The sequence below is a fragment of the Staurois parvus genome, unplaced genomic scaffold, assembly GCF_062004578.1.
Source record: "Staurois parvus isolate SC_StPar_1 unplaced genomic scaffold, SC_StPar_1.0 ptg000187l, whole genome shotgun sequence".
Taxonomy (NCBI): domain Eukaryota; kingdom Metazoa; phylum Chordata; class Amphibia; order Anura; family Ranidae; genus Staurois; species Staurois parvus.
In genome coordinates, this window is record NW_028317983.1 from 8595304 (window position 1) to 8620220 (window position 24917).

At 45.7% G+C, this 24917-nt stretch overlaps 1 long non-coding RNA gene across 3 annotated transcripts in view; it reads right to left on the bottom strand.

The window, feature by feature from the left end:
- LOC149462064 (uncharacterized) overlaps positions 1–24917 on the bottom strand; it is a 443072-nt gene that overhangs the window by 321645 nt on the left and 96510 nt on the right. For all 3 annotated transcript variants that reach the window (XR_016312738.1, XR_016312736.1, XR_016312737.1), the window contains exon 3: positions 21292–21499. This is a non-coding gene — a long non-coding RNA (uncharacterized LOC149462064). The remainder of the gene's footprint in view (positions 1–21291; positions 21500–24917) is intronic.

Here is a 24917-nt window from a genome sequence, read left to right on the forward strand (position 1 = left end):
CAGCAGAGGGCGCTGTAGCCGGGTACACACTACAAGGTTTGTTTTCATTCAACCCAGCGGACTTATTTTTGTAAAGAGTAGCGTGGATTGTCAGCTCCTGGGGCAAGGCGACTTTTGGGGGACAAGCTTCACACTATGTGACTTACCGCACGACAATCACGGCAAAACTGAAACGTTTTCAGGGCTCATGTACACTGCAGCTGCTACACTGACGTTCAGGAACTGTGGAGCAGATTTTTCAGCAGCCCCTGAACTCTCCTTTATGTCTTCCTGTGTCCATGTACACACAGGCGTTTACAGACGTTTACAGGCAGATCAGTTTAGTCGGCTTTTTTTATAACGCCCCAAAATTGCATTCAGGAGTAGATTTTACCGTCATTTCAAACGCCAAACGCTTATGAACGCTGTTAACCGCCTTTACAAGTGTTTGCGTTTAGACACTTTTTTTGACAGATCCATATCCAGATGCTGTCCAGAGCCGAATGCAAAGCATTTTCCATGTATTCCAATGGACCCGGTACACCAGCGCAGTCAGTTCCAGGTTTCGCGTGAAGGAAACAATGGTAAAACGCGCCGCATTATGATGGGATCCATAGTGACTACAACCAGAATAGACAGGTCATCTCCACACATACTGCTCTCTCTGCTTCTGCTCTCTCTATTCCTCTCAAAATGTCTGAAATAGTTCATGATTTACTATTTTTCAGGGCATTCTGGGTATTTGGGAGGTCTCCTGATGCTATTGTTTAAAAACGCGTCTAAAAGCAAACACGCATAAACGCGGTATGCAAACGCGGCTAAACTGACATTTTATAACCTATGTTTTCTAGCAGTCAGTTTCCAGAGGTCAGAAGAGTTTTACAAACACCCCGTGTACATGAGCCCTAATAATAAATAATGGCGCCTGAACCTGCGTTTTGCGATCACAGCGATTCTGCCGCAATCCCAAAATGCCCAAATGTGAAAGGAGCAGCCCTGGTTCACACATATGCCATTCTGGATGCATTTTCAAACTCACAGATTGACATGACAGGCTAGATATTATGTGCTCCTATTGAGGAGGTTCACACAGATGCCACCCACACGCATTGTGCTTTGAGTGCCATTATGGAAAGGGTTCTGTGCGAGTTTGTTGCGGTGCGTTCCAGAATCACAAGTGATAGAGCAGAGCCTCAAGAGAACATAAGTGTTCACATAGGATTGCTACTGAAAGGTGTTTTTGCATTAAAGTCTATGGGAGGTGTTTTCACATTGAAGTCTATGGGAGGGGATTTCGCATTAAAGTCTATGGGAGGCGTTTTCGCATTGAAAAAAAAAATTCCATCATTTAGGGAAATAACGATAAAAGACTAAAAAAAAAAAGCAAGACAGAAATGAAAATATTTGTTCGGCAGGAAATCTTTATATGAAGCGATAAGGCTCCAATCACAGAGTTCTCATAGGAATAAAGACCTTTATTTTAAGCCGTGGGACTGTAAGGTTGAAATATCAATCAAAATAACTCACTTAAATTAAAAAAAAAAAGAAAAAAAACCTCTTCTCCTGGTATATGAGATCTATATACTGAGGCTGCATTCACATAACTGCGGCCCCTTTAGGAAAAATCGTCAGTTGTGTTTGTCTGAGTACCAGGAGATTTGAAAAAAAAAAAAAAACAGTCACATAGAGTTCTTAAAGGGGCCACGTCCTTGTTTTTGAATTAAACCTGCAGGTGGCTGAATTTGAAAAGGACGTGGCCCCTTTAAGAAAACTTTGAAGAAAAAAAAAAAAAGGCTCTCCAGCACCGTGATGTCATCGCCTGACCCCTCCCCCTTCCCCCCCCCCCTTTCTCCCCCCTAAGCCAGCTCTGCCAGAGTCCCTTCAGTCGCTCCTTGTACCCGGTACAGAGCAGACGTGATTGTTCCTTCTCCTGAGTTTGGCTTGCAGTCTCATCGGATCGGATTTGATCCGATTGGCTGCACTGCCTCTCTCACACAGGTTGAAGCGGGTTTCATTATTTTCCGTAATGAGACAATTAAAGATTAAAACGTTTATTTCTCAGAAAACCACCAAAGAGGAATCGAGGGAAGGAAAACCCCCTATGGAAGGAGGGATCACTGAGCAGTCTGCAGATCCCACCACCAAGAGGCCCACCACCATGAAGAGGACTCGGGCTTTTCTGCGCGGCTGCTTCAGAGCCGTTGCTGGATGTTTACGCGCCGGCAGTAAAGTCAATGGGCGCCACCACAAGGCAGAACACCAAAATGGTATGTATTGTGGATCTAGAGAGAGACGAGGGAACTCACCTCCTCTCACTGGACCCTTTTTTCCCCCTTTTTCCCGGCTGACATTCCCATATGGACACATGTACAGGGATCCCCATAGACACTGAGGAGAGCTGACATTCCAGCAGGGATGGGGAATTCATATGGCCGGGCATGTCCGGACACGTCCCGGGGGTGGGGCAGGTAGTTTCCTCTCCCCTTCATCCCTGCTGCGGGGCTCACCTGTCAGGTGGAAGCATTGGAGGGGCAGCGCAGCCGCTTCCACACAGTGCCGCCGCCCCCCCCGCCCCGTGTGACCCTCCCCTCGCCCACTATCTCCCTCACCTGCGGGCCCCGGGGCCAGCTCACCGCCCTCAGCAGGAGAGGAAGGAAGAGAGCGCCCGTCCCCGTCTGGTCCTGACCAGGAAGTGATGGTGTGATGTCACTTCCTGGTTACCGGTCAGAGATCCCCGCCCACTGAGGGCGGGACATATGGAATCCCATCCGATGTGCATTGCAGTTCATCCAGTGTAGTACAGGGGAGACATCCGGGGTCTATTACACCTCAGATGTCTCCATAAAGAGAACCTGTCACCAAAATACATCACAGACGGGACATTGTTCCCTATGTCATGAAAACAAATTGAGAAAAAAAAATATATATTTTTTTTTTAATTGAAAAAATTAAAATTCCACCCAATCACATAACCCCCCCTCCCCCCCAGACATATACACACGTACAAATGTAAAGGCACACGCTGGGGCGCCTACACATGAAAACGTCGGTTGCAATACACGTTACATATCGCCGCACACGCCAGAATGAGCGCAATAATTCTAGCAGCAGACCCCCTCCATACACTATACTGATCACCTAGAAGGGGCTGTAACAGTCCGACATTTTCTGTAGTTGACGCTTTTACAGCCCCTTCTAGGTGATCAGTATAGTGTATGGAGGGGGTCTGCTGCTAGAATTATTGCGCTCATTCTGGCGTGAGCGGCGATATGTAACGTGTATCGCAACCGACGTTTTCATGTGTAGGCGCCCCAGCGTGTGCTTTTACGTTTGTACGTGTGTATATGTCTGGGGGGGAGGGGGGGGGATTGGATGATATGTACTTGGGTGTACCTTTCATTTTTTACAACTAAAAAAATTAGCAATTTTTTTTTTAATTTTGCCCGCAGCAGGTGTAGGGAGATAGGAATTCATCATCCCTGGGCCTTAGACACTGATGACGGCTGACATTCCCATATGTATCCATGTACAGGGAATGCCATAGACACTGATGACGGCTGACATTCCCATATGTATCCATGTACAGGGATGGCCATAGACACTGATGACGGCTGACATTCCCATATGTATCCATGTATAGGGATGGTCATAGACACTGATGACGGCTAACATTCCCATATGCACACATGTATAGGGATGGCCATAGACACTGATGACGGCTGACATTCCCATATGCACACATGTATAGGGATCGCCATAGACACTGATGACGGCTGACATTCCCATATGCACACATGTATAGGGATGGTCATAGACACTGATGACGGCTGACATTCCCATATGCACACATGTATAGGGATGGTCATAGACACTGATGACGGCTAACATTCCCATATGCACACATGTATAGGGATGGTCATAGACACTAATGACGGCTGACATTCCCATATGCACACATGTATATGGATGTTCATGAATACATGTGACGCTCACATTGCAACTCCACCAGCAAAAGTATGAATATCCATATAACATTGATAAAAACATATGACTAGACATAAATATTCCTACTACATTAGTCACATGTTTACTCTCCGTGCCAATGCAAACAATCAGCTGTTGTCAGGCTGGTGTATGACCCCCCCATAGTGGGTGACCCGTATCCTGTCTGACCTCAGGGCTGATAAATGACACACTTTCTGGGTAAAACTGCCAGTAAAAAAAGGCTGTGCTTAGCTGGCTCAATGATTCACAAACCCCAGCCACAATGCAGAGCCAGGCAGGTGACACCACTACTACCTACTGCCACTTCCCTTGTGACCCGCCCACTCATTTAACTTCCCGGTTTCTTCAGTCATTTAATTGTAGAGGCTTGGCATAACTGCCACCCAACTAGCATTTTTATATGAAGGCCACTATAGTCATCCCTGTGTCCCTATCATGTCAGGTTTCCTTGCTGTCCCTGGCACAGGTGATTCTAACTTTATTCTCTGTAATTTAATTTTCTATAAAGAAAAATATATAAAATGTATATTAAAGGTGCTAAATTCAATTCTTTTTTATTGCAGATGTAAACAATATTTACTGCAAACACAGCTCACCCGGCAGGCTTGCCACAGTGAGCGAGAAGAGATATGATATCGACATGGAGACTCCGTCAGCATGTGCCGAGCACGTAAAGGCTCAGATAGCATGTGACATTCACGTGGAGGCTCCGACAGAATGTGCCCAGCACGTGGAGGCTCCGACAGCATGTGCCCAGCACGTGGAGGCTCCGACAGCATGTGCCCAGCACGTGGAGGCTCCGACAGCATGTGCCCAGCACGTGGAGGCTCCGACAGCATGTGCCCAGCACGTGGAGGCTCCGACAGCATGTGCCCAGCACGTGGAGGCTCCGACAGCATGTGCCCAGCACGTGGAGGCTCCGACAGCATGTGCCCAGCACGTGGAGGCTCCGACAGCATGTGCCCAGCACGTGGAGGCTCCGACAGCATGTGCCCAGCACGTGGAGGCTCCGACAGAATGTGCCCAGCACGTGGAGGCTCCGACAGAATGTGCCCAGCACGTGGAGGCTCCGACAGAATGTGCCCAGCACGTGGAGGCTCCGACAGCATGTGCCGAGCACGTGGAGGCTCCGACAGAATGTGCCCAGCACGTGGAGGCTCCGACAGAATGTGCCCAGCACGTGGAGGCTCCGACAGAATGTGCCCAGCACGTGGAGGCTCCGACAGCATGTGCCGAGCACGTGGAGGCTCCGACAGAATGTGCCGAGCACGTGGAGGCTCCGACAGAATGTGCCGAGCACGTGGAGGCTCCGACAGAATGTGCCGAGCACGTGGAGGCTCCGACAGAATGTGCCGAGCACGTGGAGGCTCCGACAGAATGTGCCGAGCACGTGGAGGTTCCGACAGAATGTGCCGAGCACGTGGAGGCTCCGACAGAATGTGCCCAGCATGTGGAGGCTCCGACAGCATGTGCCCAGCACAAGGAGGCTCCGACAGCATGTGCCCAGCACGTGGAGACTCCGACAGAACGCGACGTTAATTTCAATACCCTACCAAAATGCCAGGGGAACATCTCCTCCAGTGAAGATGGGGGCAAGGATACAATTAAGGATAGACATATACTGGTGGTAGGGGACTCCATTCTTAGAGGTACAGAGAAAGCAATCTGTCACAAAGACCGTCATTGCCGAACAGTCTGTAGTTTACCAGGCGCTCGGGTTCGGGACATTGCAGATCGTATGGACAGATTGCTGAAAGGGGCTGGGGAGGACCCAGCTGTCATCGTACATGTCGGTACCAACGACAAAGTCAGAGGAAGATGGAACGCCCTACAAAAAGATTTCAGAGACTTGGGAGCTATATTGAAGAAAAGAACCTCCAAGGCAGTATTTTCAGAAATACTGCCTGTACCTCGAGCCACACCAGTGAGGCAGAATGAGATTAGAGAGCTTAACAAGTGGCTGAAGAACTGGTGCAGAGAGGAGGGGTTTGAGTTCATGGAGAACTGGGCAGACTTTTTGTTCAGTTACCAGCTCTACAGCAGGGACGGACTGCACTTAAATGGCCAGGGTGCGACTGTTCTGGGAGTTAAGATGGCCAAGAAGTTGGAAGAAATTTTACACTAGGAGGTGAAGAAGAGGAGGACCTTCATCATCAGAAAGTCCCCTATGTCATCGCTCTATTGAAGGATTGTCATCAGCACCTGCCTCCAAGAAAGCAATTACACCAGCTCTCTTCACCCACAAGAGAGCTACAATATTTTTTTATCCAGGTGTGTGTTGGACCGGCTATAAGGGGAGGTTGGAGGCCGGTAGCTAAATGGTTGGAGGCAGCACAGTGGCTAAATGGTTAGCACTTCCGCCTGGCAGGCTCCGACAGCAAGGGCCGAGCACGTGGAGGTTCCGACGGCTTGTGCCGAGCCCGTGGAGGCTCTGACGGCATGTGCCGAGCCCTTGGAGGGTCCGACGGCTTGTGCCGAGCCCGTGGAGACTCCGACGGCTTGTGCCGAGCACGAGGAGGCTCCGACGGCTTGTGCCGAGCACGTGGAGGCTCCGACGGCTTGTGCCGAGCACGTGGAGGCTCCGACGGCTTGTGCCGAGCACGTGGAGGCTCCGACGGCTTGTGCCGAGCACGTGGAGGCTCCGACGGCTTGTGCCGAGCACGTGGAGGCTCCGACGGCTTGTGCCGAGCTCGTGGAGGCTCCGACGGCTTGTGCCGAGCACGTGGAGGCTCCGACGGCTTGTGCCGAGCTCGTGGAGGCTCCGACGGCTTGTGCCGAGCCCGTGGAGGCTCCGACGGCTTGTGCCGAGCCCGTGGAAACTCCGACGGCTTGTGCCGAGCCCGTGGGGGCTCCGACGGCTTGTGCCGAGCACGTGGGGGCTCCGACGGCTTGTGCCGAGCACGTGGAGGCTCCGACGGCTTGTGCCGAGCACGTGGAGGCTCCGACGGCTTGTGCCGAGCCCGTGGAGGCTCCGACGGCTTGTGCCGAGCACGTGGAGGCTCCGACGGCTTGTGCCGAGCCCGTGGAGGCTCCGACGGCTTGTGCCGAGCCCGTGGAGGCTCCGACGGCTTGTGCCGAGCCCGTGGAGGCTCCGACGGCTTGTGCCGAGCCCGTGGAGGCTCCGACGGCTTGTGCCGAGCACGTGGAGGCTCCGACGGCTTGTGCCGAGCACGTGGAGGCTCCGACGGCTTGTGCCGAGCACGTGGAGGCTCCGACGGCTTGTGCCGAGCACGTGGAGGCTCCGACGGCTTGTGCCGAGCCCGTGGAGGCTCCGACGGCTTGTGCCGAGCCCGTGGAGGCTCCGACGGCTTGTGCCGAGCCCGTGGAGGCTCCGACGGCTTGTGCCGAGCATGTGGAGGCTCCGACGGCTTGTGCCGAGCCCGTGGAGGCTCCGACGGCTTGTGCCGAGCCCGTGGAGGCTCCGACGGCTTGTGCCGAGCATGTGGGGGCTCAGACGGCTTGTGCCGAGCACCTGGGGGCTCCGACAGCATGTGCCGAGCACGTGGAGGCTCTGTCAGAATGTGCCAAGCACGTGGAGGCTCTGTCAGCATGTGACATTCACGTGGAGGCTCCGTCAGCATGTGACATTCACGTGGAGGCTCCGTCATCGCTCTATTGAAGGATTGTCATCAGCACCTGCCTCCAAGAAAGCAATTACACCAGCTCTCTTCACCCACAAGAGAGCTACAATATTTTTTTTCCAGGTGTGTGTTGGACCGGCTATAAGGGGAGGTTGGAGGCCGGTATTCTTTTTTAAAGGCGTGTGTTGGACTGGCTATAAGGGGAGGTTGGAGGCCAGTATTTTTTTTTCACTCATGTTTTAGACGTCTATAGATGGTAGTTTCGTATATGATTGCAAATATATGCAACCAAAACCTCTGTTTTTGATTTAATTTTTGTTGAACTAGTTTACATTCTGAATGTATTTCTTGCTCTGTATGTCACAATTTGGAAATGACATTAGAGTGGAGTTAGGGACCGCACTGTACAGAGGAGCCTTGACGTGGCAGTGCGGCTTTACATATATTTGCAAATGTATCCAACAAACTGAACACAAATTGCTGAAACATTTTAGGCTTTTTCCAATTTTGCTGGCTGGCTGGTAAGTATGCTGGAGGACTCTGTGTATTGTAACGTTCTGTGAATTGCCCTGCCTATGCGCACCTTACATGAAGCATCCAATCACACTTTTGTGTTGCGGTAAGATGCATTCCTGCAACATAGGTCGACACGTGGTCCATGCATTAGCGTGTTGCAGTGCCATCCATTGTCAATAGGAACCGAACGCACATCTGACAAACATGCATTGCAGCGCACCACACTGCACATCCAGTCAGAAGAAACGATGCGTGTCCGATATTTGGTCTATTCTGGCGTGTGTCGGCAGCCCGTTCAATGGAACACAATAAATTGATCAGAGGAGGGGCAACTTCAGGCAACAGAAAAACTTTAATGCACAACTTGGGCAGCACAGTGGCTAAATGGTTAGCACTTCCACCTGGCAGTACTTGGGTCGTTGTTTCAAATCCCAACCACGGCACCACATGCCTGGAGTTTGCATAATCTCCCTGTGCCTGTGTGGGTTTCCTCCCACACTCCAAAGACATGCTGGTAGGTGAATTGGCTCCTGTCTAAATTGTCCTAGTTTCATCCCTGGCCATGTGGGATCTCCTGCATGGTGGGGGTTGGAGAAAGACCTGGCAACCTACCCTGTAAATAACTTTTAAGAGAATTCATGGCAAAAGTCGCTTACGAGTGACGGTCCATAAAATCGCCAAGGGTCGGATACAACTGGATAGATAGATAGATAGATAGATAGACAGACAGTGTATGTATGAATGTGAGTTAGGGACCTTAGACTGTACGCCCCTTGAGGGTTAGGGACTGATGTGAATGTACAATATATATGTAAAGTGCTGTGTAAATTGACGGCGATATATAAGTACCTGAAATAAATAATAAATAAAATAAACTTCAATCTCAATAAACATGAGCTATTTTTGATCCTTCTGCTGCTATCCTTAGCAAATACACGGCTCAAAAAATAAAGGAACACTTTGAGAACACATCAGATCTCAATGGGGAAAAATCTCATGTTGGATCTCTATACTGACATGGACGGGGTAATGTGTTAGGAATGTAAGGACGCCCCATCATTTGATGAAAATTATCAACCAACAGAGGACTGAATTCAAAGACACCCCGAAAATCAAAGTGAAAAAAAAATGCAGCAGACGAGTCCATTTTGCTAAAATTGTATTGCAGCAACTCAGAATGGTCCTCAGTAGTTTGTATGGCCCCCACGTGATTGTATGTATGTCTGACAACGTCAGGGCATGCTTCTAATTAGACGACGGATGGTGTCCTGGGGGATCTCCTCCCAGATCTGGATCAGGTCACCACTGAGCTCCTGGACAGTCTGAGGTGCAACGTGGCAGCATCAGATGGACTGAAACATGGTATCCCAGAGGATGCTGGGATATCTTTTTAACCACTTCCCAAGTGCGCTATAGCCGAATAACAGCTAGAGCGCGGTTGTCCAGTTCTGGGAGGGCGTCATATGATACAAAACTAGTGAAAAACAGTCAGAAAAGATGAGTAGGGAAAAAAATGTCAGTGGCCTCCACCTGTAAAACCATTCCTGTGTTGGGGGTTGTCTCATTGTTGCCCATCTAATGCAACTGTTCATTTCATTAATACCAAAGCAGCTGAAACAGATTAACAACCCCCTCTGATTCTTAACTGACCAGATAAATATCCCAGAAGTTTAATTGACTTGACACTATACTCTGATTAAAAAGCGTTCCTTTAATTTTTTTGAGCAGTGTATTTAGGAACGTAGGTCATATCTACTTGTTTTAAACATATTCTTTTTTATTAACAATTCCTCAGTTACTTCCTGGTTTCTAGCCTAGGCAAATAAACTCATACATCCCAAGAGTATTCAGGAGTGGAGCAGGGGCTTTCTCACCAAAGCACACCCGCGTGCCTGAGCTAAGGGCAGATGGATTCCAGGAAGTAAATGCTACATCAGTCATCTGCCCTTACTCAAGGTGGCCACAGCCAGAAATGCTAGACAAGAGTTTTTCAAAGTGATTTCTCAGTAAAATAAAGCATGGAAACATGGATGGATGGGGGAGTTTTCTTTGATTATTACAAATGAATAAATTATCATTTTGGCTTTGTGGTGCTCAGATACAGTGTAATTCCAAGTCTGTGGTGACTGGCATTTCTATCATTCCGTGTGTCCCGTACTCCTTTCATTTGTGTACCACCACCATATCCTGTACAGTTAAAGGGTCAGTCCACCCAAAAGTGATATTTTAGTTACCAGTGGAGTCTACGGGGCTTAGTCACCCTCTGGCCTCTTCTGTCTCTCATAGTATCATCTGTTCCCACTAATTCTGCTGCATGGACCATCCAATAAAATGAATCCCACATCTAGAAGAGTTGAACCCTCTAGTAATGGCTGCACTGGATGTGAAGATCTGGGATCCCGATTCCAGACATCTCACCACAACATATAAGAGACTACTAGGTAGTAGAACTCTGTTCCATGAATTAACCAGCTGCCGACAGGTCCATGCAAATATACAGCAGCCTGGGGTCTCTTCTGCACCAGATCATGTACATGTATGTGATCTTTCATTTCTAGGTAGGGGGCATGTGTGCCCGTTACCCCCATCTGTGCTGCCATTCGCTACAGCCCAAGCCAATCAGCAGGTTCAGCCAAATGATTTATGGCTGAGATCTGCTGAACGGCTGAGCGAATGACTTAGCAGAGCTCTGTGTTGACAAGCAACACAGACCTCTGTACAAACAGCAGCAATGTGTCTTATTTTTTTCTCCCTGCAAAGCAGAGAGTAAAATCAGCCAAATGGATTAGTAAAAGCAGCCCATACTACACACAGTACACACCGCTAACCCTTTGATTGCCCCTAGATGTTACCCCTTCCCAGTCAGTTTAATTTATACAGTGACAGTGTATAGTATTAACACTGATCACTGTATCAGTGTCACTGGAGATGTCAGTGTCAGTTGCGACAAAGTGTCAGATCGCTCGGCGCACTATCACAGCCCCACTCATCATCGCCATTAATAGTATGAACATAAATAAATAAATGTAAAAGATAAAGAAAACTTCCAGTATTTATTATTTATCCCATTGTTTGTAGACGCTACAACTTTCACACAAACCAATTAATACACATTTACTGATTTGCTTTTTTTTTTTTGACCTAAAACATGTAACGGAATATATGTTGGCCTAAATTTATGAAGAAATTTGATTTTTGTTTACATTTTTATTGGATATGTTTTATAACAAAAGTTAAAAATATTTTTTTTTTTGTTTCAAAATGTTCATTTATATAATAAATACCTAGTGGTGTTCATATATCACCTAAAGAAAGCTCTATTTTTGTGGGGAAAAAAAATGAAAAATATAATTCGTGTACAGCGTTGCATGACCGTGCTATTGCCAGATAAAGCGAAGTGACAGATAGCAAAAAAATGCCCAATGCACCCCATAGTCATTCACATGGATGGGGGGGGGGGGTTTGGGTTGGGAGGATCTGGGGGTCTCCCCCTTTACAGGCCAGCCCGGCCACATGCTCGGATAAGGGGTTTTTTTTTTGGCATGGGATTACCCTCAAAATCCATACCAAACCAGGACAAGAAGCCAGCTACCTGCCCCCCCCCCCCCTTACCCTCTTCCCGTCCGCCCATTCTACATAGACGGCAGACGGGAAGCAGCGCCGATGCGGGCTAATGTTCCTGTACGTTAGGCTGCATCGTGTGCAGCTCACAGAGCGATCACCACGAAACCCGGTGATCGGGGTGTCGCCCAGACACAGTGGATCACATTACCGCTGTGTTAGGGCGATCACGTGGTGTATCACATGTGACTGCTGTGACCAATCGCTTCTCTCTGCTCTCAGTGTGAACGATCCTGCAGTGTGTGAGTTTACACTGAATGTCAGGCTGCTTGTACCCTCACACACTGCACTGCCAGCCTCCCCAGGGCCCCAGTTTAGTTTCCTTGTGTCCCTGATCACAACCACACCCCATACCAGCATCCTGATCACCGCCAAACCCCATACCAGCATCCTGATCGCAGCCACACCCCATACCAGCATCCTGATCGCAGCCACACCCTATACCAGCATCCTGATCGCAGCCACACCCTATACCAGCATCCTGATCGCAGCCACACCCCATACCAGCATCCTGATCATAGCCACACCCCATACCAGCATCCTGATCACAGTCATACCCCATACCAGCATCCTGATCACAGCCACACCCAATACCAGCATCCTGATCATAGCCACACCCCATACCAGCATCCTGATCACAGTCATACCCCATACCAGCATCCTGATCACAGCCACACCCAATACCAGCATCCTGATCACAGCCACACCCCATACCAGCATCCTGATCACAGCCACACCCCATACCAGCATCCTGATCACAGCCAAGCCCCATACCAGCATCCCGATCACAGCCACACCAAATACCAGCATCCCGATCACAGCCACACCCCATACCAGCATTCCGATCACAGCCACACCCCATACCAGCATCCCGATCACAGCCACACCCCATACCAGCATCCCGATCACAGCCATATGCCATATATTTCAAATATATATCCCATAGTTTATAGACTCTATAGCTTTCACACAGACTAAATATTATAAACTGTTTTGGGTTATTTTTATCCCAAAAATGTAGCAGAATACATTTTGGCCTAAATTTATGAAGAAAAATTATCTACTTGCAAAATTATATAACAAAAACTAAGCAAAAGATGTTTTGTTTTTTTCAAACTTTCCAATATTTTTTCGTTTATATAGCAAAAAATAAAAAAGCCTGTGGTGATCAAATACCACCAAAAGAAAGTTCTGTCACAATAAAAAGACAAAAATGTAATATGGGTATAGTGTTGCATGACTGAGTAATTGTCACTCAAAGTGTGATAGTGCTGAAAGCTGAAAATTGTCCTAGACTGGAAGGCGGTGCAAGTGTCTGGACCTGAAGTGGAGCAGGTATTGTTAAAGACGCCAGTGGCAACCAGCGCCATAAATCTGCATCTGAACCATATTTGAAAACCGCAGCTGAACCGCTGAATAGCTGCATTGGAAATTGGCAGTGAAAATGACCAGGAAATTCACACCAGACAAGTGTGAACTTTGCCTTAGGAAAATTATGCTGCCGCAAAGCCCCTGTGAGGGTGAGGTTTTAAGCGACCGCCTAATTAGCCGCTTCTTGAGTTTTGGGAATCCCTGCCCTTTCACAATTTCAAATGTGCGTTGAGCATGAGAAAGGGGTGGGAAGGCCAGAAACGGTCATTCCTTTGGCTATTAATATACATACATCCATACGCTATAGTGAATAACTTTTTAGAGAAAAAGCATAGAGAGGGTGTGAACCTAGCCTTGCATAGATGGAGAAAGGGGGAGGTGTTCTGTAGTCCCAAAACCCCACAATGTGCCGTTCTTCAATTCAAAAATAATATGTGTATCCAATCACTAATATTTCTAATGCATATCAAAATATATAAATGAATATAAATATATGTAATTGTGCATCCAGTTACTATTAGTTATATATCAAAATAAATAAAAAAGTGAATAAACCAATGATGATTTTCAACAACAGTGTCCATATGATTGTTATAAGCAGTCAAAAGAAAAATCCATATATGAGTTCCCTCAAACGTGCAAACTTTGCTTTACCGTATACTATCCCGTGCTTCTTAAAAAGTATTTGGTGCGAATAACTTGCATAAATGTGCCCCCCCACCGGTTGTGCTCTCACCTCAAATAATGAACAAACCGTTAAGTAAGGTCATATAGCGCTTGTGTCCCTTTAAATGGACCAAAGTGTGGATGGGACGGTATCCTGCTGTTTGGGGTCCTTCTCCACTCAGACGATAAACTCCCCTTCCACAATGGTTATAGAGGAATACATCAAATCATAGTGTATTACCCTTTAAAAATCATTTTCATTAATAAAAGTAATGCACTCACATTTACTCTATGTTAAAACTGCTTTGTGCACAAAATGTGTCCTCCAGAACTTTTTCCCAGGTGAAAATCCTAAAATTGCCAGCTGGTGTCAGTATGGTACCATCCAGCGTCCTGAGAGGCTTTGATGTCATGATGCTCGGTGGTACCATAGTGACACCAGTTGGCAATTTTTAGGCTTTTCACCTGGGAAAAATTTCTGAAAAATAGCCAGAACACTGATTATGCAGGTGGGTTCTGGGCTTTTTGTAGAGATAGAACCAGGGTTCTGGGCTCTATCCTCCTGAGGAATCCAGGTATGTGCAAGGGAGAATCCAGAGGAGTGCATATGTGCATTGGAAAGGACAGAGTCCAGAGCCTGAGGATCAGGGCAGCAAGGGGCTGCCAGCTGTGTGGACAGTGTTGGCGAGGAAGTGGTCTATGGGGGACTGACGAGGGTCTATAGTGGAAGGCCTGAGCAGAACTGCTGTACATAAGCCAGGAGGCTGAACAACTAGTTTGTTACAAGTGCAAGCCAGGAGGCTGGATTGGTTATTTTCTGTTGATGTGGCAAACATACATTATATGGACTTTTTTTTTTTCTTTAATAAAAATTGGGCCCAGAAACTCTAAAACAACAATTTCTGGTGTGGATTCTACTTGCTGGTGAACGCTACCCTGAGCTAAAAACCCCCCAAACATTACAATAGATATAGTACATTGAGTGTTGTCACCCTAGGACAGGAAGTGAACATGATTACCAGCTTAACATAAAAACTAGATAATCCTAATAAAAATGAAACAATGGCAGCCACCAAATCTAAAGATTGGTAAACTGGAAAAGATTTTGTTCTCGGGTTCAGATACGCTTCAACTTCTGTGGAAACATAACAAAAAAGGAGCAGAGAAATCGCTCAGGGACTGTTATAAATGGGCAAAACTTTTGGAAATTACGTGTTCATAAAAAGCAAATAAGAATAACTGTACAAAGTAAATACATAAACGATGTCTATCAACACCTAGACTGTCCATCTTCCATATAACCCCTTGCCTACCGAGCACTTATACCCCCTTATTTACCAGGCCAATTTTCAGCTTTCAGTGCTGTCGCACTTTGATTGACAATTGCGCGGTAATGCAAGATTGTACCCATATGAAATTTTTATAATTTTTTTCTCACAAATAGAGCTTTCTTTTGGTGGTATTTAATCACCGCTGGGCACTTTACTTTTTGTGCTATAAGCAAAAAAAGTGCAAACAAATTTGAAGAAAAAAAAAAAAGTTTCTTTGTTTCTATTATAACAATTTTCAAACAGGTAATTTTTCTCCTTCACTGATGTGCATTGATGAGGCAGCACCGATAGGCACTGATAGACGGCACTGATGGGCAGCACTGAAGGGCACTGATAGGCAGCACTGATAGGCAGCACTAATGAGGTGTCACGGATAGGTGGCACTGATTGGTGGCACTGATAGGCGACACTGATAATGGGTACTGATAGACAACACTGATAGGTGGCACTGACTGACATCACTGCTGGGCACTGACTGGCGGCACTGCTGGGCACTGACTGACAACCGCTGGCCACTGACTGGCAGCACTGCTGGGCTGCACTGATGGGCACTGGTGGGTGGCACTGGTGGGTGGCACAGGTGGGCGCACTGTTGGGCACAGGCGTGTGCACTGCTGGGCACAGGTGGGCGCACTGCTGGGCGGAACTTGTGTGTGGCACTGCTGAGCACCGATTATCAGGGCACTGATGATCAGTGACCCCCGATGATCGGTGCCGATCCCCGCTCTGACAAATGCCAGTTTTCGGCAGTACTTTCCTCACGATCTGACAGCGTGAGGAAAGTGCAGCCGAGAACCGGCATTTGCATTTCCCGGTGATCAGCGTGTCATTGGACACAGCTGATCACGTGGTAAAAGGCCGCTGTGATTGGCCTTTTACAACGTCAAGTGATCAGCTGTGTCCACAGTGCAGCCGTCATTCGGCTATCTGCGGTCGGCAGGTAGTTAAAGGCCCGCTTTAGGGAAAAATATTGTATTTTGGAAAATGTAAGGTCAGTGACTGTAGAGATAGTATTCTCGGTACACAATAACCGACTAAAATGTGTTTCCAGTGTTGGGCCTTAAAAAATTAACTCCTGAAGGAATTAAAAACATAAATACAGATCCATCCTTGCATGTCTAAATGCCTGTATTCACTTCTCCAATGAAACAGTATTGAAATGTGAAGTAAATCTCTTTTTGGTTCCTTAATTTCCAGCTTCTCTGCTCCTCCCCGACGAATGCCCAATTAGTGGGCGTCACTAACATTGATCTCAGACACAGCATAGCTGCCACAATCCCCTGTTCACGAAGTGTGACTGGCAAAGGGGGCTTGTCAGCTACAGTGGCCTATCCTCAGCCTCCCCCGATTCCTAAGTGTAACAGTAAAACCCCATATTCAAACAAACCGACTAATTACACTTCCCAGGAGACTGTGGCATATTTGATGTGTTCAGTGCTTGCTGTGAAGTGGCAACATTCAATGAAAGCTGCATACGGAGTCCCCTCTTTAATCGCATACATTGCACAGAAATGACAAATTCCAGTAGGTGGCAGAGAAAGGTCTCCGCCTAAGTAACTGATCATAGTTTAAAGTGGACCCAAATAACAAGCAGACAATCAGCACATTAAACAGATATAGAGCAAGAACACGATGAAGTCAAACTACTAAGATTTTAATACGAACCTTCAGTCCCAGTTACAGGGGTTGGACAAAATTATGGAAACACTAGGTAAAAGAACAAAATCATTAGCTCCTATAGTGTTGGACTGCCTTTAGCATCCAAGACGGTCTGAATTCTCCTGGGAATTGACGGAAATATAAGTCTTGGGTGGTGGATAATGGAATCTGATACTACTCTTCATACAAAAATCGTTCCAGTTCTCGCAGAGATGCAAGAGGCGGAAAACAAGCCCAAATCTCGTTGACCATAATGGCTCTATGATATGGAGGTCTGGCGACTGTGGCGCCCAGGAAAGGTGTGAAACCTTGTCTGCATCCTCGCCAAACCGTGATTTGACAACGCCAGCTGTGTGAATTCAGAGCATTGTCAGCTTGGTAAATGGCGCGGTCTTCGGGAAACAATGTCTGCACCATGGGGTGCACATAGTCTGCCAAAATTTGTACATAGTCACTGGCAGTGACTCTATCTTTCAAGGTGACAATGGGACCTGCAGAATACCAAGATATGGCTGCCCAGACATTGTTTTCCCACAAACTGTATATGCCGCCATAACCTTTGATATTGTACCTCGTGACACGGCAAATAAATTGGCAACTTCAGTCACAGAGGAACCAGCTAAATGGCACCAACAATTTGCCCTCTTTGAAGCTCAGTAAGCTCTGACATGACTCCATATTACTAGCTGCGCACGCAGTAAATGACAGACGTGAGGCTTTCCACCTGTTAGCTAGGTGTCTCATCACACAGCGGAAGCAAAAGAATGTTACGTCACTTCCGCTTTCAACGCAAACCATGTCGTTACTTTCACACCTGCAAATCATGTAGTGTTTCCATATTTTTATCCAACTCCTGTACTTCTTTCTTTTTTTTTTCAGGCAAACACACCCCATGCTTCTGCCTTCCTCGCTTAGGCAAGAGTGACATCCTCCCCACCCCACCTGAAGCCCCCTAGGATACCAACATCATGTATCCCAGGTGGCTTTGGGGCTATGTACAATACGCTGCGCATGTGCAGTGGAGTGTAAAGTGAGGTGCAGCTCTAATAACTAAACTATATGTAAATCCCAATGTGAATAAGTGGAGATCAGTAAATAAATGAGTGAACAATACTATAATACCCAGTGACTATATTAACAGCATAAGTGACATCAACCCCAAACTAAACATCTACACCACCTCTCCTAAATGGGTGAAATCAACATAAAAAAATCTATAAATACAATAATTAAATACACATACATATAATGAATGCCGTGGTACTGGATATGAGCCTATTACACAACACCAGTAAATACATATCATGTGGTGACATAAACGCATGTATGCATTACATTCCCAAAACCAACTGATGTGAAAGAAATGGCAGTGATCCCACTAAGGGATAAGAAACAAAGTGAATCAGTGAAAACACTCCTTGTGGTAAACGTACAAAAAGGGAAGAGGAATCGGATTATAAACGCATGTATACCTACATGCTCAAGGATAACTGGTGAATAAGAACAATAGCAGTGATCCCACTAAGGGACAAACAAAGTGAATCCGTGAAACCACAAATTGTGGTACTTGTGAAAAAAGAAAGAAGTCAGGCTCACCGCCTGTAAATCACTAACAATCACTAAATGTACACAATTGTGACCCCCCTACTGGGGATAAGTGAACAGAAAACATAGGCTATAGTGCCTAGAAATAATGAAGGGATTTGTAACCCCAAATGGGGGGTTCTGAATAAGCAGAGAAATAAGTGACGGCAAACAGTGCCTCACACTCTCCGTGTATCCACAAACATAAATAAACATGGATAATCCAGCAATCAACATGAACAGAAAAAAACAAAACACAAAATTATTAACGTGTCCTAAAAGGTGAAATAAATGTCCAATCTACAGAAGGTGTCCAGAACCATGCAAATGGTGGAGGTGTTCTGTAGTCCTGTGATCACCATAAATCTGCAACAGGATACTATAAATCCCACTCTAGGTGCAATGGCCCCTCACCTCCATGCGGTGACCCTGCAGGGTTAAAACACCTTATGATAATCAAACACCACCGGTCTGGAACCCGGACTCTCTCCAACGGATGTCAGGTACAACGCTGTGTCAGTTCCCTCTCTGGTGGGCAAGGTCCTGCATGCAGCCTCCTCTCAGTGGTCCTAGAAGTGATGGCTCAGTTGTGATGAGATAGCGATAACTTCAATCTTAGTTGGATACCAGTCAGTGACTCAATCGATAAGACATCTTGTAGATCTTGTGAAGTTTATTCAGTTGTGTTCAAAATATTAGCAGTCAGACATCACTAACTGGATCAATCACTGTTTTTGGTAGAAATGATATTTCTACATGGTTTTTGGTAGAAATGATATTTCTACATGGCAAATAATTTCCTAGCAGGTGTAGTAGAGTAATAGAAATCCAACAGACCTAACAGTCATGACATGCATGCTGCTGATTCTGTGTCATTGAATCACTCATTGAAAGGGGCATGTTCAAAATAATAGCCGTGTGGTGTTCTATTAGTGAGGTCATTCATTCTTTGAAAAACAGGTGGCAATTATTGCCCTTATTTAAGGAAGGAAGGCAGCAAAGTTGGACATGCTGGTTACAGTGCATTTCTCTCTGAAATTCTGAGGAAAATGGGTCGTTCCAGACATTGTTCAGAAGAACAGAGTACCTTGATTAAAAAGTTGATTGGAGAGGGGAAAACATATAAAGAAGTGCAGAAAATGATCGGCTGCTCAGCTAAAATGATCGCAAATGCTTTAAAATGGCAACCAAAACCTGAAAGACGTGGAAGAAAGCGAATAACTAGCATTCGAATGGATAGAAGAATAGCCAAAATGGCAAGGACTCAGCCAACAATCAGCTCCAGGAAGATGAAAGAAGGTGTGACGTTCCCTGTGAGGACTGTTACAATTAGAAGACGCCTATGTGAAGCCAAGCTATCTGCAAGAAGCCCCCGCAAAGTCCCACTGTTGGAAAAAAGACATGTGCTGAAGAGGTTACATTTGGGGTTACAAATCACTTCATTATTTATAGGTTTTCTGTTCACTTATCCCCAGTAGGGGGGTCACAATTGTGTACATTTAGTGATTGTTAGTGATTTACAGGCGGTGAGCCTGACTTCTTTCTTTTTTCACAAGTACCACAATTTGTGGTTTCACGCATTCACTTTCTTTGTCCCTTAGTGGGATCACTGCTATTGTTCTTATTCACCAGTTATCCTTGAGCATGTAGGTATACATGCGTTTATAATCTGATTCCTCTTCCCTTTTTCATACGTTTACCACAAGGAGTGTTTTCACTGATTCACTTTGTTTCTTATCCCTTAGTGGGATCACTGCCATTTCTTTCACATCAGTTGGTTTTGGGAATGTAATGCATACATGCGTTTATGTCACCACATGATATGTATTTACTGGTGTTGTGTAATAGGCTCATATCCAGTACCACGGCATTCATTATATGTATGTGTATTTAATTATTGTATTTATAGATTTTTTTATGTTGATTTCACCCATTTAGGAGAGGCGGTGTAGATGTTTAGTTTGGGGTTGATGTCACTTATGCTGTTAATATAGTCACTGGGTATTATAGTATTGTTCACTCATTTATTTACTGATCTCCACTTATTCACATTGGGATTTACATATAGTTTAGTTATTAGAGCTGCACCTCACTTTACACTCCACTGCACATGCGCAGCGTATTGTACATAGCCCCAAAGCCACCTGGGATACATGATGTTGGTATCCTAGGGGGCTTCAGGTGGGGTGGGGAGGATGTCACTCTTGCCTAAGCGAGGAAGGCAGAAGCACATTGGGATTTACATATAGTTTAGTTATTAGAGCTGCACCTCACTTTACACTTTGGAATGACCATTTCTGGTATATGGTTAGGTACTAGCAGCTTTAGCCACAGGTTCACCTAAGCCCAGGAGGACTACGAATATTGTCTATGCTCAGTGGAGTGTCATCGGGAGCTGCTTGCTAGGACTTGGAAGAGAAAGCTGGCTCCAATGATGGCGGCACAAGGCCCTGTGGGTTCCGCTTTCAGCAGATTACTGCAGGGCAATGCTGCAGTTGATGGCTGGGTATGTTATTTAAGTTCACCCCAGCACACAAGGTAGGAGGGGGTTTACAGTAAAATTAAACCTGGGGGGGTTAAGTTCCACTTTAACCTGTTGTCACCCAAATAACACATATTTGCAGCCGCAAGGGCGGGCTTTAACACCCACACATGTGCGTTGTTGGGCAGCCAATGTTTCTGTGCTGAGAACAAGCTCACTGCAAGCTCCCAGCACAGACACTGGGCTGTCAAAGACAGCTCTCGGCCCTCACTAATAATCCATAGCCAGTGGAACGACTCCTGATCATGTGACCACTATGACAGCCAAACACAGTAGTCACATGATCGAAAATCTTCCCGCCCCCCAGGCACTCAGAACGTTGTACAAGGACACCGGAGTAGGCGGAAAAGGGTTAAAGGGACTTCAGATGAGACATTTTTGTGGTCATTTAGCTCGTGAGATAAACAATATAAAGCCAAAGACACAACAAACTGACCTTTTCTGCTAGCCAGCCCATGTGTCGAATTTCATGACTTCCAGAGATTCCGTTTTTTCTCAGCTGAGTTTGGACTTCGGCCATCACCTTGGGAAGAAGTTCCGTCACCGCCCCGTGAATTGCGTTGAACCAGGTCTGGGCCGCCGCAGGATCTTTTGCTCGCAGCACCGCAGTATGCTTGGCATCAGGTGAATGCAGTTCTAGATGTCTGCAATACAGAACACATGCGTTTACAGCGGGAAATCCCAGGATCTTCTTATAATCCCCTGTTCATAGCTCTGGATTTTTAGGATATTTTGCCACACACAGTTGAATAAAAACTGTACATCTTTGGACTAATCTCCAGACAGATATAATAGACACAAATGAATGCAACTCTGTATTCATTAACCCCTTCTTCCCAGCCTTTTAAGAGATAGTAACACCGGAGCATCGTTACCTGCTTGCTCAGCTTCCGCACCATGTGATCACTGTGATTGGATGATTAGATAATTGGAAGCCCATCCTACCAGCTTCCAATTGTCAGTGACGGTACTGTCAGAGTGCTGGGGGCATGCTGCCAACACAAAACAGGTATGCGTATACGTGGAGGCACAGAATACGGCCAATCTCTGTGCTGCCACATATATACATACATCCGACAGGAAGGGCTTAATAAATTTTGAAATGTGTGTTTTAATGCCACTAGTGGAAGTGCCTGAAATTGATTTGGTTTCAGCCTCTTACTATGCAGCAGCACTGGAAGAAGAAGGGGCAGAACCGAGAGCCAATCAGGTGTGCTGCATGCACATGTACCAACATAGAACATACTGATAGGAGAAGAGATCAGAGAGATGACCTAATCAGTCTGCTGTTGTTGTTTCACCATCCAATCAGACGGTTGGGGGTGAACAGAGGACACCACTGTATTTCCTATCTGTAAGTAGTCTTGTCTGCTTGGCTGTGCTGTCTGGCAGAGCTGTGTAAATCCCAGCAATGGATGAACAGATATAAAAATCTTCTGACAGGCAAAACATTTCTCATATATGTATTTAGAGTACAGCTTTCTAGGACTGTGAGTGTACTCCATGCACCTAGAGATGACAGTATCCACCCTAACTGCTTTAAGGAACAACATGTACTGTATATAATAACAAAATAAATCACATATAATAACCATTACAGTCTGCCTAAGGTGGCAACAAACAGGCCCCAGAAATAAAAACTGGGCACCTCATCTGTGGGAATACAAAGAAACCAATGAGATGTAGATATGAGTGCGTTTTGTATGATTGTGCGCTCTTCTTTCTTCCTATTATGTAAGTACCGGTCGGGTTTTAATAAAGAACATTTTTTTATGGCAGAACATTATTGCAGATCCCTTTGGCTTTTCTTTGGAGAGACACTGCATACTGAATTTGTGAGGAAGGTTTGTTTTCTGCCCGGTATATTGTGTCTCCTGGAGGTTGGACGTTCATATGGATATAGCCAGTGTTGCTGAAAGGGATATACCTCTATATATAATATATCTCTAAAACACTGTTCAACAGGTAAAAAGTTTTGGGCATAAAATTAGCTAATCTTACATAATTTCGGGGTGCTGAAAACGAAAATGACCCTAAAAAATGTTGATTGGCTCTAGTTTCCATGATATATTCACCCATCTAATGACGTAAGCCATTCAAAATTATGATGCAACTTCAGCTGCATATTGCGCAATTGATACTGGTGACCAATAGAAAATTGCATGTATACTGAGATGATGCAATATTAGCCTTTAATTGCATCACTTCACTGCATAAAAGCTGCAGTATCTGTAGCTGATTGTAGTTCGACAGCGTCTTTACATTTCGTTTTATGCTTATATAGGCTACTCAGTAATGCCTCGAACTTGTGTGAATAAAGCAGATAATTTATGCTATATCTGCGGTGAAATAACTTTTATCTCACAAAAAAGGAGGATAACAGGAATGATTAAGAAAGCCTACAACTTGTATTTTGGCTGCAAGATAGGAGACCAGGACAAGAGCTGGGCACCACATATATGCTGCAATTCTTGTGGGACGGCACTGGAGCAATGGTTGAATGGAAAAAAGGCATCTATGACTTTCGCTGTGCCAATGATTTGGAGAGAGCCAACAGATCATGTTAGTAATTGTTACTTTTGTATGGTGCCTCCAACAAAAGGGCTAAATAAGAAGAAAAAGTTATCTGTGCACTATCCAAATATTCCATCGGCAATACGTCCAGTTCCTCATGGAGAGGGGCTACCAATTCCTAAAGCACCAGAATCCTTCGTGGTTGAGTCAAGTGAGGAAGAACCTGAAGCGTGTAGTCATCAACCGTCAACCTCACATGACCCAGACTTTCTTCCATCCACACCCACTGAACCACACCTCATTACACAAGTGGAATTGAGCGATCTTATCAGAGACCTGGATCTTCCGAAGAACAAGGCAGAGCTTTTGGGGTCAAGACTACAACAGTGGAATCTCCTAGCAAGTGATGTTCGTACGTCTTTCTACCGTCATCGTCAGAAAGATCTGATCCCATTCTTCGTCCAGGAAGGTGATATTGCTGTATGTAACAATGTTCATGGTTTAATCTCAGCCATCGGCGTATGCTATGATCCCGATGAGTGGAGGCTGTTCATTGATGCTTCAAAGGCGAGTCTTAAAGCTGTTTTGCTCCATAATGGCAATCAGCTGCCGTCAGTTCCAGTTGCTTACGCAGTTTCAATGAAAGAAACGTATGAAAACTTGAAAGAGCTTTTAAGGTGCATCAACTATGATGAACATCAATGGTCGATTTGTGGTGACCTGAAGGTGATTGCTATCCTACTTGGACTTCAAGGTGGATATACTAAGTACTGCTGCTTCCTCTGTGAGTGGGACAGTCGTGCGAGAGAAATGCACTATGCCAAAAGAGACTGGCCATTACTCCAGTCATTGCAGCCTGGAGAAAAAAATGTTAACTATCCAGCACTTGTAGACAGCAATAAGATCTTATTACCTCGATTACACATCAAGTTGGGATTAATGAAAAACTTTGTTAAGGCAATGGACAAGAATAAAGCAGGTTTCAAGTACCCGATTAGCAAATTTCCAGCACTTAGTGCTGCAAAAATAAATGAAGGAGTCTTTGTTGGGCCACAGATTCGTAAACTTATTCATGATGATGAGTTTCTTTCTCTGTTGCGTGGAAAGGAAAAGGCTGCCTGGACAGCATTTGTATCAGTGACATCAAATTTTCTTGGAAAAAATAAAACACCAGACTACAAGAAAGTGGTAGAAAAACTCATCCAGACTTACAGAAATCTGGGTTGCAACATGTCTCTAAAAATTCATTTTCTACATTCGCATCTGGATTTTTTCCCACCAAACTGTGGAGCAGTGAGTGATGAACACGGAGAGCGCTTCCATCAAGACATTGCAGCTATGGAAAGAAGATATCAAGGTAAATGGAGCCCATCAATGCTTGCTGACTATTGCTGGACAGTTGTAAGAGATAGCCCTTTCCTCGAATACAAGAGAAAAGCCAAGAGAAGCAAAACCGACACAAACTGAAGACAAAACTAGTGAGAATCCTAAGTATTAAAATGATTCAACTTAGCTTATGGCTATAATTTTTCTTGGTAATCCTATGCA